The sequence below is a fragment of the Myotis brandtii genome, unplaced genomic scaffold (genome assembly GCF_000412655.1).
Source record: "Myotis brandtii unplaced genomic scaffold, ASM41265v1 scaffold127, whole genome shotgun sequence".
Taxonomy (NCBI): domain Eukaryota; kingdom Metazoa; phylum Chordata; class Mammalia; order Chiroptera; family Vespertilionidae; genus Myotis; species Myotis brandtii.
In genome coordinates, this window is record NW_005354464.1 from 1,973,889 (window position 1) to 1,991,630 (window position 17,742).

Here is a 17,742-nt window from a genome sequence, read left to right on the forward strand (position 1 = left end):
TTTGGATGATTTTAAAAAAGAAAAAAGAATCTATTGTGATTCTATTTATTTATTGGGAAAATGTGAGGATCTTTACCTTTCAAGTCATAGCTATGACAGAAGAATCTTGGGTATCCAGTCTTCTGTCATAACAACCCAATACGTGTTTAAACTCCCAGTGAGTCAGAAATGTATGAGTTGAAAAATTCCCCTGAAATCTATGGTGAGAAAGTTCTTTTGTCAGCTCCTGCTCTGCTCCTAGTAAGCACTCTGCTGACTGTAATTAATCAGGGAAGTTTGCTCACGGACATGTCCTGCAGGTCAGTCTGGTTCTTGGGCAATGATCTGGAGAACAGCTCTTGACCCACAGCTATGACAAAGTGATCAACAGTGCTACTCACACAAGAGCTTGGTCTGCTTTATTCATGGCTGTGTCCTAGAACTGCAGAGCCTGGGGCCCAGGAGACCGCCCCCCTCCCACCATGAATATTTGATAGATGAATGAATGAATAAACTCAAAACCAATATGGAGATCTGAGTGCTGGTCTCATTTCTGCCACTAACAGCTATATGCCAATGAGCAACTATTCAATCTCTGGCTTTATTTTTGTCTTTAAGGAGATGTGAATGTTGAGCATGATGATTTGCAATGCTCCTTTCAGCTCTTAGCCTCCTTGCTTTTCTTACTTTTAAATCCTACTTGAAAAGATGTGCTTTCTAAGGATCTTTATATCTTTCTCTACATTATCTTCTGGCAACATTTCCTGGGGAAGTTCCTTAAAGGTGAGTTTCTTTTTAACTCTCTCTTGTTTAATAAATTTACAGTGAGTATGCTAGCTGTTATCATGGCCCCAGAAACCTAAGCAAAACACCTTTAGAGAAGATTAACCAAGCACTGTTAATGCTAACAAAATAATAAGCTTTTGGAGGGGACTCTAGCTCTAGAGCAATTTGTCTGAAATTCTACTCATAGGAGTCACAAATTTCATTCCATAACTACTCTTAATAGATTAAATACAAATATCTTAGAGAAGAAAAATGTTAAAAATTTATACTAAAATATGAGAGACTGATAGAGATTTCTTTATTTTAGTAGGTTTTTATTATGGGATAGAGAGAGAGAAGGAGGTAGAAAAAGGGGTGGTAGAAAATTCAAGGTACCTGAATGAGGAAAGGAAATAAAAGGTGACTTAGAGATACGACAAAAAATAAATCTGACCCACTGGGGGACTGCCCTTTGTCCAAGCTTCCTAAAAGGAGATCTTATGGATGAGGAGCAGAATTCTTTAGGAGACTGTGAGCTTTGGGGTTTTTTAAAAAATATTTTTCATTTCAGTTTTCCCTTTTCTTTCCAGTTGTTCTTTTTTTTCTTCAAAATCCTCAGTAAATAAACTAATACTACTGAGAGTTACAAAACAATATACCTTGGAAGATACAACCTAAAAATTTTTCTCATAGTATCTATTAATGGTTAGGCTGCTAATTAAATAGTTCTTAATAGAACAGTGCTATGTTCCTATTGAGCACATATGAGTCTCAACTGTAACTAGCAAATCCCTGAGTTCCAATTCTATACAATCAGTATTTCTAAAATAATTTTTTCTATCATGTTTAAATGATCTTAGGAAGAGAACTGATTTGGGGGCCAGATAATGCAGTTTTTCAATCTCTTTATGATTCTAAATTTTAGTGGTAAAAAAATCAATTGGCAAGAGGCCTGTATATGTGGAAAAAGTCAAAGTTCAATTTAGAATTACTCCTCAGAATGAATGAACATACAAAATCATGCTCCTGGCTAGTTTGAGGCTTCTGCAAATGTCTTAGTTTTTCGGCAGATATAGAAACATATCTGGCTTCATTTGCACTAATGGAAAGACTTATAATCTGAATTATTTGACAAATGTTCCCGGAACATTGTAGGATTTCAAGAAGTGATTTCATGGTGGGATAAAAAACCTCATCCAAAACATTCACGTTAATGAAAATGTACATGGCAATGAAGTAAGTCTCTGTGTCACAGATTAAAAAAACATTCACAGGGTATATTATTGGGAAGAAATAAATTAATTTCATTTATCAGGGATAAATGTGAAATTTTACTTGAGTTAAAAACAAACAAACAAACAAATAACCAAAAAACAATCCTGTACCAAAATAACATGCTAGAGGGCATCCAAAAAATTGGAGATTTTTGTTGACTTTACATTTAATAAGTTAACAGTATATCACGGTTTCCATAGATAGGTAGATAAAGAGACAGATAGATAGAAGCCTAGTTTTCATTATTAGAAACATGGCGTCCAAAATAAAGCTTACTAACTATGCATCTAAATATACCTTTAATATCATTCACTCAAAAGAAACAAAAAAATAAACAAAAACAAAATAAAAATCCCTTGACTCTATTTCCCAGTTCTTTTGCCCTATTTCTTTGTTCACCTTTTATGCAGAAATTCCTAAGAGTCATCTATATTTGCTCTCACATCCCATCCTCTCCTCAAACACTGAGTTAGGCTTTCCCTCCACCACTCCCCTGAAGGAGCTTTTTATCAATGCCACTGATGTCTTTCATTGGGAGATCCATGGTCAGTTCTCTGTTCTTATTCTATTTGACTCTCAATATCATTTGATACAAGCATTTACTCTTTCTTGACCATGTTCTCCTACTTTCCTTCAACATCACTGGTCACTCCTAAGTCTCCTCTGCTATCCAATCTCTGAAATCTAATCTCCAAGTATTAGAGCACCTCACACCTCTCCTCTCCTCTTCCCTTCACTTCTTCTTCTCTCTCCTCACCTCCTCTCCCACGCTCTCTTCTTTCCTCCTTTTCTCCATTTACTTGATCTTTTCCAATCCCACACTTTTCAAAACTCTATTTCTCTCATCTCAATCTCTCCTCCAAGCTCTAGAGTTCTCTCTCCAATGGTCTACACACAATCCTTGCCTGGATGTCTGAAAGGCTCAGTACATTTAATATGGCCAAGACAGAACTCATGCTTCCTACTCCTAATTTCCATTTGCTGCTCCCCTAGTTTTAACCAGAGGTGCACCTGGCAGTGCTATCCTCTCCCCCTTGCTAAGGTCATACACTTTGGCATTGTCCTTGGCTCCTCCCTTCTCCTCACAATCCAACAGCAAGATTTATCAATGCTACTTCCAAAACACATCACAAAGCCCTATCTCCGCCTCACAATATTCTTTGCTACTATTGTAATTTAAGCTTCATTCTTCCTCTATCAGACCTGGGCTCCCAGTTGATGTTTCTACTCTTGCCTTATCTCTGCCCTGCAGTTGATTCTGTACCCAGTAGACAGAGTGAGCTTCTTAAATCAGACTGTATCACTGCTCAGGTTAAAGTTCTCTGATGAAATCCAGCTGCCTACCATGCAGCATACAGGCACTGACCCTTGGTTAACTGACTACTCCACTCATCATCCTCCCCTTCACCCACTCCACTCCAGCAAGTGCAGCCTCCTTGTAGTCCTTTGAACACAATGAGCTAGCTTGGGGCCTTTGCATTTGCTGGTCCGTCTGCAGAAGATTGATCCCTCTGTGGATTGTAGGGCTGAATTTTGCTCATCCTTAAGGCTTTAGCTCAAATGTCATCTCTGCAAGAGGTTTTCTCACCTGCCCTCACTAAACACACCCATCATAGACCTACAACACAAGTTCTCTATCCAACTGCTCTATTATATTTTCTTCACCTCACTTAAAAGCTTTCTGAAATAAGTATTTTCTGTCTTTCTCCTCTAGAATGTAAACCTCATGAGTAAGCAATTTTGCCTATTCTACTATAGATATATACACCATAACACCATAGCTAGAATAGTGCCTGATACTTAGTAAGTCACAATGAGTTTTGACTATTCTGGGGGGCGAGGGGAAGGGAGATGTATGTTTAGAATTTATGTACTTATTGATTGGGATCACATAGAATTTATAGATTACTACAGGGGGACATTATATTCTTAACGTATTAAATCCTGACTAAAAACATTGAATGTCTTTCCAATTGCCCAAATGTTTATTTTTATTTTGAATTTTATATTTTAAATGTGGCTCTCCTAAATTCTTTTATTTTTATTGATTTCAGAGAAGGAAAGAAAATCATTGATTGGCTGCCTCCTGCACACCTCCTACTGGGGATCGAGCCCACAACCCTTCATTCCGCAGGCCTACACTCTATCCACTGAGCCAAAACAGCTAGGGCTGAAGTTTATATATATATATGTGTATATATATATACACATATATATATACATATATATATATACATATATATATATATATATTTAAAAAGGCCAGGTTATATGGTTGAACATGCTGTAGTATTTTCTAAGTTTATGCTAGTCTGAATATTTTCACATTTTTTTCAGATACTATATCAGTGTAAATTGTAGGTTCAACAGAGCATAGAGACTCCTATAAAAAAGTTTTATTAACAAAATGGGCTCACAATATAAAATACAGACAAATGGGTTCATTTTACTAATTTTTGGGGGGAATCGTTTGTCTTATCAGATGCAACACAGTTGACAAGCAAGTAAAACGAAGTCACTGATTCCCCACCTGAGGCCTGTGACACGATGAAAAACAAACACTGGCCACTAGAGACAAGTCAGTCATCTTTCCCCCTCCCCTCCCCACCACTAACCTCTTAAAAACTGCATCTGTCACTCTTATGTCACTCAGCTCACTGTCTTACCATCCTGGCTACCCCAGAGAGCCAGGCTTGGGAAGAAAATGAGTCTAAAGCTTAAATAAAGCAAAATCTCTTGCCTGAGACAGCGCTACAAGTCCAGACCAGCAGGTGCGGCCCTCTCTCCTGACATGGCCCTCAGAGCCTTTTCCTTTAGGTCAGAGACCACCACAAAGGCCAGGCTGACCTTGTGTGCCCTCCCTCACTTGGCTTGTGCTGGGCAGGCAGAGTGGGAAGGGCGGTGGGATCTCAGGGAAGCAGCCATGGCTCACGTGTTCCATTCAGAACTTCTGGAGGAATTTGAGGCCAGCCATACCCTGAGTATCTTGTCATTGTCACAAATGGTGTGGATTGAACTTCCTCAATCCGGATGAGGGTCTCGGCTGCTTGGAGCAAGACGATGTGGCCCTGGGCTGTGTCTTCCACGTTGATGTCACTGAAGCCGTGCTTCTCCAGGGTCTGCACAAACTGCTCCACTGGGATGGAGCCGCTCAGCAAGCGCTTCAGAACCTTGCAGTCCGGGATGTCATCGCTCACCCGCTTTCTCTTCCTACCACTGGCGGGCTGGGCCGGCCTGGGCAGGGGCTGAAGGACCTGCTTGTTATCTTTAGTGTGCAGCACGGCCGAAACGGTTGCCAAGGAAATGCCAGGCTTAATCTCCATGGGCACCAGTGAATCTGCTTGCTCCGGCATGATTTCGATCTTCTCCAAGCTACGCTTGACGGGCAGGGCGGCCGGTAGGACGTGGGCAGAGGCTGGCAATTGATCATCAGGTCCATCCTGTGGGCCTGCGCGTGGGGCGGCTGCGTGTACTGCTCAGGGCAGACCACGTGCAGGGGCTGGACTTCTTTGAGCAGCTTTGACACTTGGATGAAATTCAGCTGGGTGTCAATGGGGCAGTACATGCATTTCATGGCCAAGGGCTAGTAGGGAGCCAGTGCCTCCAGGTACAAGAAGTCGGGTTCTATGAATATGACAGTGTTGAGACTAGACTTCCCCCAGAGCTCCATGAAATGGACCACGTCCCCAAACCAGAGGGCAGGGTGCCCTGTGAACACCCCCATGGCTGTCTGAAATCGCTGAAGTCACCGTGGATGCTGGGGTAGTGCTTCAGCTTGTTGGTCTCAGTGAGCTCTGCATGAGGAAAAGGTGGTTCTGGGAGATACACCTTCATCTGCTTGTTGTGACAAAGCCACTCAGCAAAGATCTGGGAAAACTAGAGGGAGCTGAAGTGGAAGGGGATGCTGGAGAGGCCAGCCGAGTCGATGTACTGGTAAATGCACTCCAGGAGGTGGTAGATCACCCCCAATGAGTAGCAAGGGACCAACATGTTTCCTCTGTTCCGGACGGACGGTCAGCGCCAGGTTGCTGAAGAACTCTCCCACCATGCCCTCCAGGTCGGCGGTGGGAATCTAGGTGAGGCCTGTCAGGAGAGAACTTCGCTGTTTTTGAGAGATGCCTGGTCCATGGGCTGTGGATGTGTGGTAAGCAAAGAGGATCCCAAGACGTAAGATACCTTCTCATAATGGGACTGAATAATCCAGTTGGAGCTTCCAAGGGCAGAGCCAGAGCTGAGTGGTGTCACCTGGACTGCACCAAACAGCTCAATTTTCTGAGGATATTTCACCAGCTGGCTTTTACTCAGGGCAGAGCTCACCTCCTGCATCTTCTCCAGGTTGGTACTTCCACTGCGTCCTTGAGAGGAGAGGGCAGCAGCCTCTTCCACAAGGAGGCAGATTGCGCCTTGGGCACTCTTTCAATGAAGTTCACCAACTCTTCCATGAGAAGTCTGCTGATCTGAATGGTGGGCTCTGTGGTGTACACCATGCTGTGATCCCGGTGTGCTCAGTGATGTAGGGCAGTGCCATCATGCAGTGGTAGTTAGAGATGAGGGTTACATCTACCGTAGACAGATCTATTAGCTCCGTCTCAGGCACAGAACCCACAAATATGTGGCCTGAGCACTCCTTCAGCTCTTTGTCCAAGAAAACATTTCCATCCTTTGGGGACCAGCGGGATGATTAGACAGCCTGGGACTTTGAACAAGTGGCAAAGGAAGAAAATTGAGGGTGGAAGTCATGTCCAGTCCACAGTCCAACATAATGGTGGTTGATTTGAATTTAAGCACATTGCATGGTAAGGTTGGGTGCCCGCACAAGCAATACAGTTTCATTTTGGACTTTTGGTTGTTCAACACCAGTCACTGAACTCATCAAACCCCCAAATGTTTATTTTTTTAAATCAAAAGTCTGGTAGCCTATCTTAGGAGAAACTTTTTTTATTTTAGAGGGATATTTATCTCAGAGAAGCAAATACTCAAGGTTATTACATTTGCCCCTAAATGTGATGTCTAGTGGAAGAAGGAATTATTTTATTCACCATATTCCAAAGACTAGAACTGGATGGGAGTTAAAAGGGATGAAAATTATATAATTCAAGGGAGAAGTTTCAGAAAATAAGAACTATTCAATATGAGCTGAGCTGCCTTATGAAGTGTGAGCATCCCATCACTGGAGATGTCCAAACAAAGACTGTGCTTTTATAGAGGAGATTCCTATCTCATGGAGGAGATTGGACAACAAGACACCTAGGGACCCTCTGAATCTTCAGAGACAGTGATTCATATTCCTACTACAAGTTTCTATAATTTTGATGCATTCCAAGAAGTTGGATCAACCTGAATTTTCCCAGCCAAAGATACTAAGGGGGTTCTGAAACAGTGATTTCATGTAAACTCCAAACTCATTCATGTACTTCTAGCTCTGCCCTATGAATTACATCTCCTTTCACTAAATAAATCTTTAAGACTGCATTCTCCTAGGACCTAACTTTTCTGAAATATTTTACTTTACTAAGGCACCATGAAACAGAGGGTGTTAAATCCAAACCTTCTTGGTATTTTCCTTAAGAAATCAGATGACAAAGTCAACAAGTTTTGCAAGTTGTTACTTGTCTCTGCAAGTTATTGCTTTCAAATAGGTGAAATCAATGGTGTGAGGCTTTATTAAAGAAGTTTTGTCCAAAGTTGTTACTATTGACCTGCAAATCTGGATTTTTTTTTCTGCCTCCAAAACCTTGAAACATTCGTGGAGAAAAAAAAATGACAGAGAAAATAATAGTGATAGTAGCCTTGCTTGCTATTATCTTCATTGGAAAGAAATGATATTGTTTGCAAAAGGTCTAAGGCTGTGGAGCTAAACCACAATTCTAGGGAGCTCAGCAAGGCTTACTAGGGAGCAGAGAGTGAGCGTCTTTGTTCCAGGGCTTCATGGAGAAGAGTCATTTCACAGCTGGGATGGATTCGGCAAAGGCCTCAAGCTAGGAACTGTAAGGTGGCCTGCGGGAAGTGTGCAGGGGTCACTTGAATTATATGAGATGTCTCTTCGGGCTGTATAGGATTACACTGAGAAGCTCTTAAAATGTGACTGCCACTCTGACCTTCTTGCCGCTCAAGTCCAGGTATCTTAGGAGATAAGAAAAAAAATCCCAAACCAACCCACACGTATGTGGCACAGTGTCACTCATTTGTCAATCTAAAATTCAAGCAGAAAAAAATCTATCCATTCTTAAAAAAGTTTTTAGGCGTTTGAGTGCATCAAAGCCATATTTTATTCAGCAGAATCTTCTCTTAGGAAGTACATTGTGTTTTTAGTCACTGTCAGTGACCTAGGAAATCCACCAAGCTGGCTTCATGGAATTTTGAGCTCATTCAGAGCTTTGGATGCCATTTCCTTATGTGTATACCACAGGCTGTAATTGTTAGTCACAGTCAGGATTATAAAAAATCCCCTTCAAAACCATGGATCATGGGTGCCTGACACCAGGCAGGAGACACAAGCCATCTGAGACCCAAGGAGCTCGCCTTTATCATTTATTTGATGACTTTTCATTTCAGGAAAAGCAAGGCTAATGCAATATTTCCTAATGCTCACATCTGTTCAAAAGGAAATCCCACTTGATGGCATTCTGCCTTCAATGCCAAGATACCAAGGACCAAATTTTACTGCCCAGCTTTCATTTCTTCACTTATAAAGTGAGGATAGCATTACCCTCCTCTGTACTTTATGAGGGTAATGGCAAAAGCTAATAAAATAATTTATGTGAAAATACTTTAAAGAATTTTAAAGCACCATTTAAATATGGAATATTATTACTTAAGACCTGGATTTAATTGAAGAAGGCTCTTTACTGTTGTATTTGTTTGTTTGTTACTTGCTATCTCTGTAGATGACAAAAAGAGCAGGATATAAGAAATAAATGATTTATTACATTCTATACATCCTTAAAATATGACTTTTCTTTTCTTTTCTTGAACTGGTTTTTAGAGAGAGAGGAACATCGGTGTGAGAGTGAAAATTGAATTTGCTGCCTCCTGCATGCATCCTACTAGGGATTGAGACTGCAACCCAGGCATGTGCCCTGAATGTGAATCAAACCAGCAACATTTCAGTGCATGGGATGATGTCCAACCAACTGAGCCACACTAGCCAGGGCAAAATATGACTTTTCTGTGGAGAGGAGGACATGATGTATGACACACTATGAGACTTTTTTGGGTGTGGCTTTTAGAAACTAGTCTCACTACTTTTAGTCATAGCTAGATATAATGCATAGGTGCATAAAGCTAGTAACTATATTAGAATTTAATAAAAACGAATGTGAAATGCATAGGTTGCTTCAAAATTTCCCTGAGAGGCACTTCCAACTAAAAAAGGGCAGGCAAAATTATAAATTACCTTATGGAGGAAACCTCAATAGATTGTCATCAGATTAACTGACTAACTGATTTTAACCACCGTTACTTGGTATTTAGATATGTTTTTCTGTCATGATTTTGAGTACAATTTATAATCACAGAATAAAAAAATTAGCCCAAAGGAACTTCAGAAATAATCCAATATATTCTCTGGTTTTATAGAAGAAAATACCAAGCCTCAAAGACAGTAAGTGATTTGACTGAAGACACACAGCTAATACTTGTGGAAAAGAGATTAAGACTCACCTCTTCTGGCTTGCAGCCCATGGCTTATTCCACCCCATGCTACCTTAGCCAAGGGTAAGAAATATTTAATCAAGGGCTAATGATGAAAGACAATGAAGACATATTGTATTTCTTCTCTGGATTTCTTCACGTATCAGTGCAGCACCTAGGAACTCAGATAATTATACTGTGAAGAGACAAGTGACAGGAGAGCAAAACACCTCCTCTAATTCCTAGCCCTCTGTCAAATGCAGAGGATGTGGTAAATTGCTACCTGTGGGCTTCAAGAGAGGTGCATTACTTGTACAAAGAAGCAGTCTTGGCACCTCCCATTGTAAGATGTAAATCTAAGATTTGGTTAGATTTCGGGGGTTGGGAGGTTTAGCGAAGGAAAGCCCTTAGCCTCAAGTTGTAGACTCAAAATAGTATTTCCCCAATTCCTATCAAATTAACTTGAGCCTCGAACAACTACCTCAGCTGGGGAGCAGAGCCGGATGAGGAACATGAGGTTGATCCTCTGTTACTTAAACTCTTCAGGTCTTCTATTATCTGATTCAGCTTCTCTCTCCATAATGAAGATCAAATTATATCCAGGATTCTGGTTTGCTGAAAAGAGAGAGAGATCATAGGAACATATCATTTTACAGAGGACAATACCAGCAATTTCTGAATGAATCTGGCAGCTAAGCCCAGCAATTATTTGGACCAGCAATCACCGGCTCTTTGGGGATGGACTGCACGACCAGGCTTTAGTGAGAGCAAAGCTGTGGTGGAATTCAGTCACCAGGTAGCAGAGATCATTGGTTCTCACTGGTCATCCCATTAAGTCACAACATTTTCCTAAAATTTCAATATGCAATCGTGAAAAGAGAAAAAACAACATCAAATCACTATGTTCAGAAAAATGTTGATTTTCTATTTAAAGCCCTTAGAAGGAAACCTGCCTCCCCAGAATAAGAAACCATTGGAGCATTTTCTACATGATGATCTTTGGAATTTTTTGTTTATAAGGTGAAAATGTGAGGTGTTTTTTTAATTATAAAGAAATTTGGTGCCAGTTAGGAAAAAAAAAGATTTGTGAAGTAGCTAATTCAAACCAGATGCCTAGAGAAATTGAGTTCACTGTTCTTCCCTTGACAATATTTCAGTAGAGTGTCTGTGGTGCCCAATGCAGAGAAGTGCAGCCAATGGATGGGAAATAAAGATGAATCCTGGTTCCATGTTAGGAAGGATTTCCAAGTGATCCCAGATGTCCAAAGATGGAATGGGCTGCCCTGGAAGGACCCTGTGGCTGGAGATGCTTACCAAGAGGAGGGAATGAAGCCGAGATGGAGCAATGCATTACATGACCTCTCAATGCCATTGTAGAATTTTCTAAACCCTTTCTTTGTTGCTAAAAAACACTTATTTCTCTATGTCCATAGCTTTTGTAATTTAAAAATTATGGATTTTTAGAAATGCATATTCAACATCTCTCTAGATACTATAATAGAAAAATGAGTTCCCAAACAATGGCTTTAGTGAGGGAAGTTTTCATAAAAAAAAAAAAAAAAAAAAGTCTCATCCGCATATCTATTTTTCAAGGTAATTTTCTAAAATGGTTTAATGTTTGAATGACTACTGAGCATTTGTCCCCTTGTCTTTGGGTGGCTCTGGCCTTGAGGTGAGGGTGCCCCCCCTCCCCTGAAAGCCAGCATAGTCACATTTTCCCGTAATGGAAATAGTTCATGTAGGCAACCCACCCTTTTGCCATGTTTCCACAAAGCAGTGTAAATGTTAGTAGGTCACGATGGGACAGACAAAGAGAATTTGACAACCAATCTGTTTATTCTTCAGATTATAAAACTGCTTTCAGGGCCACACTAAAGTGACATGCCCTTGGCCAAGAGAAAGAAGCCATAACTTGGTACAGACAGAATAGGAGCTTTCAGACAATTGGGAGAGCACTGGGGAGCTGTCCCCCTTCTAGGTGGTGACAGAAAGCTGAAGTTCTGTTTCAAAGGCTAGTACTACAAATACAAGCACAAAATTGGTATAGGGATGGGTGGGAGGTATAGGCCAAAGGTGGGGAAAGCAGTCTTAAACATTTGAACTACTTTATGCATAAATGGGAGCAAAACCAAACAAAAGGGAAACTTTCTGAGTATTGCAGTACCATAGACCATTGTAAAGATGCCATCTATTAAACTGCACACACGCAAATAAACTTTTGAAGTATGCAAGGTGTACCTTTGTCCTTGAATTTAGTATTGATTGGCACTTGGTTTAGGCTTTTGGGAAATATCACCAATAACTGCCATTTCAGGTGCACTTTACATCTGTCTGTCTTTCTCTGTCTCTTTGCTCCTCTCTTTCTCAGACCTTTTCACACATGCTGTTCCCTCTGCCTGGAAAACTCATCCTCATCTGATTTACCTATCTGAACTCCATCTTATTCTTCACATCTCAGTTCAATTGTCATTTTCACTTCAGAGAGGCCTTACTTGATGTCCCTTTTATTCTTTCCCTGTCTCTTTTCTTTATAGAACTTATCATATTTTGCAATTATATGTCCATGCATGTGTTTGTTTAGAGTCCAACTTCAATAAGCTCCTGGGACCAGGGACCTCATCCTTCACGTTTCCTAGTCAGTCTCCAGTGTCTTGCATGGTGGGGAAAGGAATTTTTTTCAGTAAATAAACAAATGTCAGGATAAGATCAGAATGGTAGTAAGCAAGGAGGGGCTCAGAACCAGTTGTAAACGCCATCCTTTCCTTTGGTGCCCCAGCAGGTGGGTGCTGTGGGGCATGATCAAGCTTGCAGGGTTAAGGTCACAGACTTTTCTAATTTCCAAGGATCGAAATACTCCAATGTTTTTCAATTCTCTGAGCACAGGTAGACTTCCATGACTCATCACTCTACCAGAGCACACTCCCTGGGGAAACGGTAGTGATGAGAATGGCTGAAAGGAAAGAAGATTCTAAGTTCTTGATAGCTAACCAATGGAACTTAGTTGTTTTGCTTTCAGAAAAATACTTTCTTTATGAAAGTATCACATAAATAGGCAAATCAATAAAAGTTTTTAAACAGAGTTGCATCTTGCCTTTTTCAAAGAAGCAGCTTGATTGAGAGATTTCCTGACCAGTCAGAACCTGGCCTTAAGTACCTCTTCTTCCCAGTACTTATCAAAATTGAAAGTTCACCTTTATTATTGTGATTAATTGCTTAATATCACTCTCCCTCAAAAGACTATAAGCCCCCTGTGGGTAGGTGCACTTTCTGACCTCTCAATGCTGTTGTATGCTCAGCACAAAGCCCTGTAGCAATTCAATGAGTGAATGAATGAATGAGACATTTTCCCTATACCTGGCTTATCGCCAGCTTGCTGGATATTCTTGAATAAGTCACTTTATCTTGCTAGTGTTCATTCTCTTATTTGAAAAAAATGGAGTTTATTCTAATCCCTTCTTAATATTTTCAAGAATCAAATGGCATAAAAATGGAATGAATGTTCTGAAAAGGATAAAATTGTATTAAAATGTTAACTACTGTGCAAGGAAGTACTCTTACTCCTGGAGCTTAGATAATGGGCAATGGAGCAAAAGCAGATCTGACACCGAGTATGACCAAAAAGCACGTATGGAGCTAGGACAGGGCAGGCATTGAACCTAAATGCTAATTTCAGAAATTTCAAATTATCAGAGTCATTCAATGGAAGTTCTATTTGAAGAAGGACTCCCTCTTTCACCTAGGGGAGGAAGGGAAGAAAACACGGAAGTTTTGGGTAATCCCTAGGCTGATACTCCAGAACAACTGGGAAAAGAAAGTCTACCCAGGCCTTCATAGGGAGGATGTCAGGGAGACATGCTGAGTTGACAGCTCAGTCTTGGTCCTTTAGTTCAGGGTTGGCATGAGATTGTACTTGATGATGTCCTGAACACTATCAGCTTGGGCATTAGAAAAACTAATTTATGTGACCTTAATCAAGTGAATGGTAAACTGAAAGAGCAAGGTTACATTTGCAGGGATAAGTGTCTTAAAGCTTAATTGTTCAATAATAATAATTTGAAATAGTATTATTTATTTCTATTATATATTAGAAGCCTTATACGTGTTCGTTTTTAATGTATACTTATTTTACAGATGGGGAAATGAAAACTTGATCGCATAGCTAGGTGGCAGAGCTGAGAGTCAAACACGGGACTGGCCTGACTTCAGATATGCTCCTTTTACTCTGCTCTCCAAACAAGGCTGCACCTAGAGACCAAACCACAGGACCAGCTACATAATTTGCAGGGCCCAATGCAAAATGAAAATGTAAGGTTTCTTATTCAAAATTTATTAAGAATTTTAAGATAGCAAGAGCAGAGCAGTAAGCTAAGTATATGGACCTCCTGAGTGTGGGGTTCTGTGCTACATACATCATAGATCCACAAAGCTGGTCCTGCAAACCATAAAAAGGATCAAATAACCAAGAAACCCCCACCTCTGGTCAGTTCTGAGGACACCTCAGGACTCTCTACAGGTGAGCTTATCTAGAGAAATCATGACAATGGTGGTGAGGCAGGGTAAAGGACGTTGATATGGGTGAGGCTGGGGGAAGGGCCATAGAAGTGAAGCAAGTTTTCATGATTCTCCCTTCCAGGGACTCAAGCCATTGGGGACTGGCACCGAGGGGAGGGGCCTGGGAGCTCAACACTGCAGGAGCAGCCTCAGGGAGAGGCTGTAGTCAGGTACCATGACCATCACCATCCACACCCTGGATATCCCCAAGACAGGTCTCTGGGAAAATAAGATAAGCAACTATGGTACCAACATACAAATATTTAAACAGAATTAAGAGAAAAAAATTCCCATGATGAAGAAATAAGAAACATTCACTGGCAAAAACTCAAGTTATGTGGAGGCAGAACCAACCAAACGGCTTTTCCAGTCCGGTTTCAGATGCTGCCATAGCCAAGAGAGCAGGACAGTCCAAAGGAAGATGTTGTCTCAAGAACAAATGAAATGAATCTAGTGGGAGGCTAGTATTGACTGACCAAAGTGTGTGGACTCTGAGAATGCAATTTTGGGGAGAGGATGGCTATAGTGAATTCTTATCAGAATGTATGTATTTTTTAACACTAACACATACATACTAGTTCAAAAAACTTGGAAAACAGAAAATCACAGTGAACAAAACTCACTCATAATTCTCTGACTCAGTGATAACCATAACTAATTTGACCTTTTGATATGTGTGCTTTCAAACTTCTATAATATATTATCACACACACATAATTGTTTTCAAGCATGAAATCCTTGTAATATATCATGATATCTTCCCTTGTTAAATATTAATCTATATAATTTTTTAATAACTGCATAATGGCCCATCAATAAATCCTCTGTGCCAAGTTCCTCATTTTTGGTATTTATAAAGAATGGTAATATAAACATCTTTTACACACACATACACTTTCACCAATACATTACTTATTCTTGGTGCTGCACAGAAAACATTTTCATCTGGCGTGACATTTTTCTGTTTCTACTCTTAGGAAAAGCCACAGACAGGAAGTGCTGATGACAGTGCAACAGAACCTGGACTGATCGCCTTCTCGGAGCCCCCGGCTCCCCTAGCACTTCACCTGCTCATCTGTTATGGCACTTAACACCCGCTGCCTTCTTGTTATTCATGCTGTAACTGGATACTCCTGGAGGGAAAGGGCACGCGAGACTCATCTCTGCATCCCCCAGGGCCTTGTCCGCATTAGGTACTCTGTAAATGTTTATGCAAGAGCTGAACACGTTTTCAAGTCCTCTAGCCCAGTCCTGATTCCAGTCCCCCTGCCAACTTGCCTCCATAATTGATGTGACATTTCCTTCTCCGCAGAGGGATTGAAGTTTGGGGATATGTCCTAAGGGGGCGTCAATTAGTTCCTTTGATGCATCAGCCACCAGATGACCAGAGGTTGATCTTTCGAGAAATGCAACAGGAAAAGTGGTTTACGATTTCCTAGGCAGGTCTAGAAGAATTAAGAAGCCGAGATTTATACTCGAGATCTATGCACTCCAAAAATGACTTGGTGTTTTACACTAAAAATTGATTATAGTTTTTATATTCAGAAAAGCACCGCTAAACTTATTTGTATTGACATTCAATATTGTATAAAGGGAAAAGACAACCTCAAGCACAAATGGCATGCTGCCTCCTCCGAAATGTGATGCACCTCCATTTGCTTGGCTTACTCCTCTCCTCTCAAAAAGCTGCCTTGTGCCTTTCCCTGTGTCAGCCTTGAAATAGTCTCTGTTACACTGATCTGTTAAAAGTGTTAAATCACTTTCTATCTCTTAGAAGTAATAACTTATTTCAATCAACTCTCATGATTATTCTGTACTGAGTAATTTCAATAGGATCTCATTCCCCTGGATTGGCTTCCTACTAGGTGTTACACCTTGTGCTTCCTACTATGTGCCAATTCTGTTAGGCTTGGAAGTGCAAACATGAATGAGGCTAGGTCCCTGCTTCTTATAAAGTGATGGGAGAGATAGGTCCAGAACAAAGGCCAGAGCCTTTGAGGGCATCCCAAGGAGTGAAAGTGAGTCAAAACCACAATCCTGGGTTCCCAGCCACGTCTCTGCTCTTATTAACCCGGAACATCCCCTCTTCCCATACTTCCACACTGAAGAGGCATCATAGTGCAAATAAAAAGTTGGGGGGGGGGGGCGGGGATCTAGCTTTGAGTTTTGGCACAGTTCCTTACTAGGCTTGGGTCTTGTGTAAGTGACTTCACCTCTATGAGCATCCACACACAGGGACGGAGCAGTACTAGTAATAGGATTGCAATTAACCCGGAATCCCCTCTTCCCATACTTCCACACTGAAGAGGCATCATAGTGCAAATAAAAAGTTGGGGGGGGGGGCGGGGATCTAGCTTTGAGTTTTGGCACAGTTCCTTACTAGGCTTGGGTCTTGTGTAAGTGACTTCACCTCTATGAGCATCCACACACAGGGACGGAGCAGTACTAGTAATAGGATTGCAATAGTGATTACAGGTAGTCTGTAGCCAGACTACTTGGAGTCAAAAATCTTTCAGCATCATAAGTTGTGTGACCTTGGGCAGGTCATTTCAGTTCTCTGAGTTTCAATTCCATCAGTTATAAAATGGGAATAAAAACAGTACCTGCCTCCTAGGATTGTGAAGGTTAAATATATTAATCTATGTAAAGTGCTTTATAGTTATAGAAAAGAATATAACTTTTAGAATAATGTTAACTCGCAACATGGATGGACCTTGAGAGTATTATGCTAAGGGAAATAAGTCAGGTAGAAAAAACTAAGAACCATATGATTTCACTCATATGTGGGATATAAAACTAAAACTCGTGAACACAAACAGCAGTGTGATGGTTGCCAGAGAGAAAGGGGTGGGAAGGTGAGGGCTGAAGGGGTTCTAATATATGGTGATGGAAGATGATTTGACTTTGGGTAGTGAGCACATAGTGCAATATAAAGATCTTGTAACATAGAAACCCACACCTGAAAACTATGTGATCTTATTAACCAATGTCATCCCAATAAATTTAACAAAAATAAATAAGAATAATGTTAACTCTTACTACAGTGGTTTGATAATTGGTGGTAGAAGTCATAACAGTGGTAGTGGGTTGGTGTGATAGTTTTAAAAATCTATGCCCAATCACAGTCCTAGATTCTGTCTGGTTATAGTTCATTTCTTCTGGTTAATTCTATTAGAATTTGAAGAGCCAAAATACTTGCATCTTTCCTAACTTCATAATGATATGAACATCTGTTGAGTATTTTTCATATGTCAGACAAATCCCAAGAGCTTTGGAAGCACTGAGTTACTGAATTCTCACAATAATACCAAGTTCTGTTGTGATCTCTATTTTACAGAGAAGGCAACTGAGTTACAAGCTTGTCCAAGAGTAAATAGCTAATAAGAGGGCTGGTTCCAGGCTCACAGACTAACTCTCCAGTGACTAGACAAATCCCACTACACTCCCTGCTGAATCCTGCTGGGGCTGGATGTCCTCCTGTGAATAGCCAATAGCTGTCCAATACTATTTGAGCTTCTGAGTGTCAACTGTTCTGTTATA

The 17,742-nt window shown here is 40.7% G+C and overlaps 1 pseudogene; it reads right to left on the reverse strand.

The window, feature by feature from the left end:
- Positions 1-4,665: 4,665 nt before the first annotated feature.
- On the reverse strand, positions 4,666-6,878 carry LOC102250281 (annotated as a pseudogene).
- Between the last annotated feature and the right edge of the window lie 10,864 nt (positions 6,879-17,742).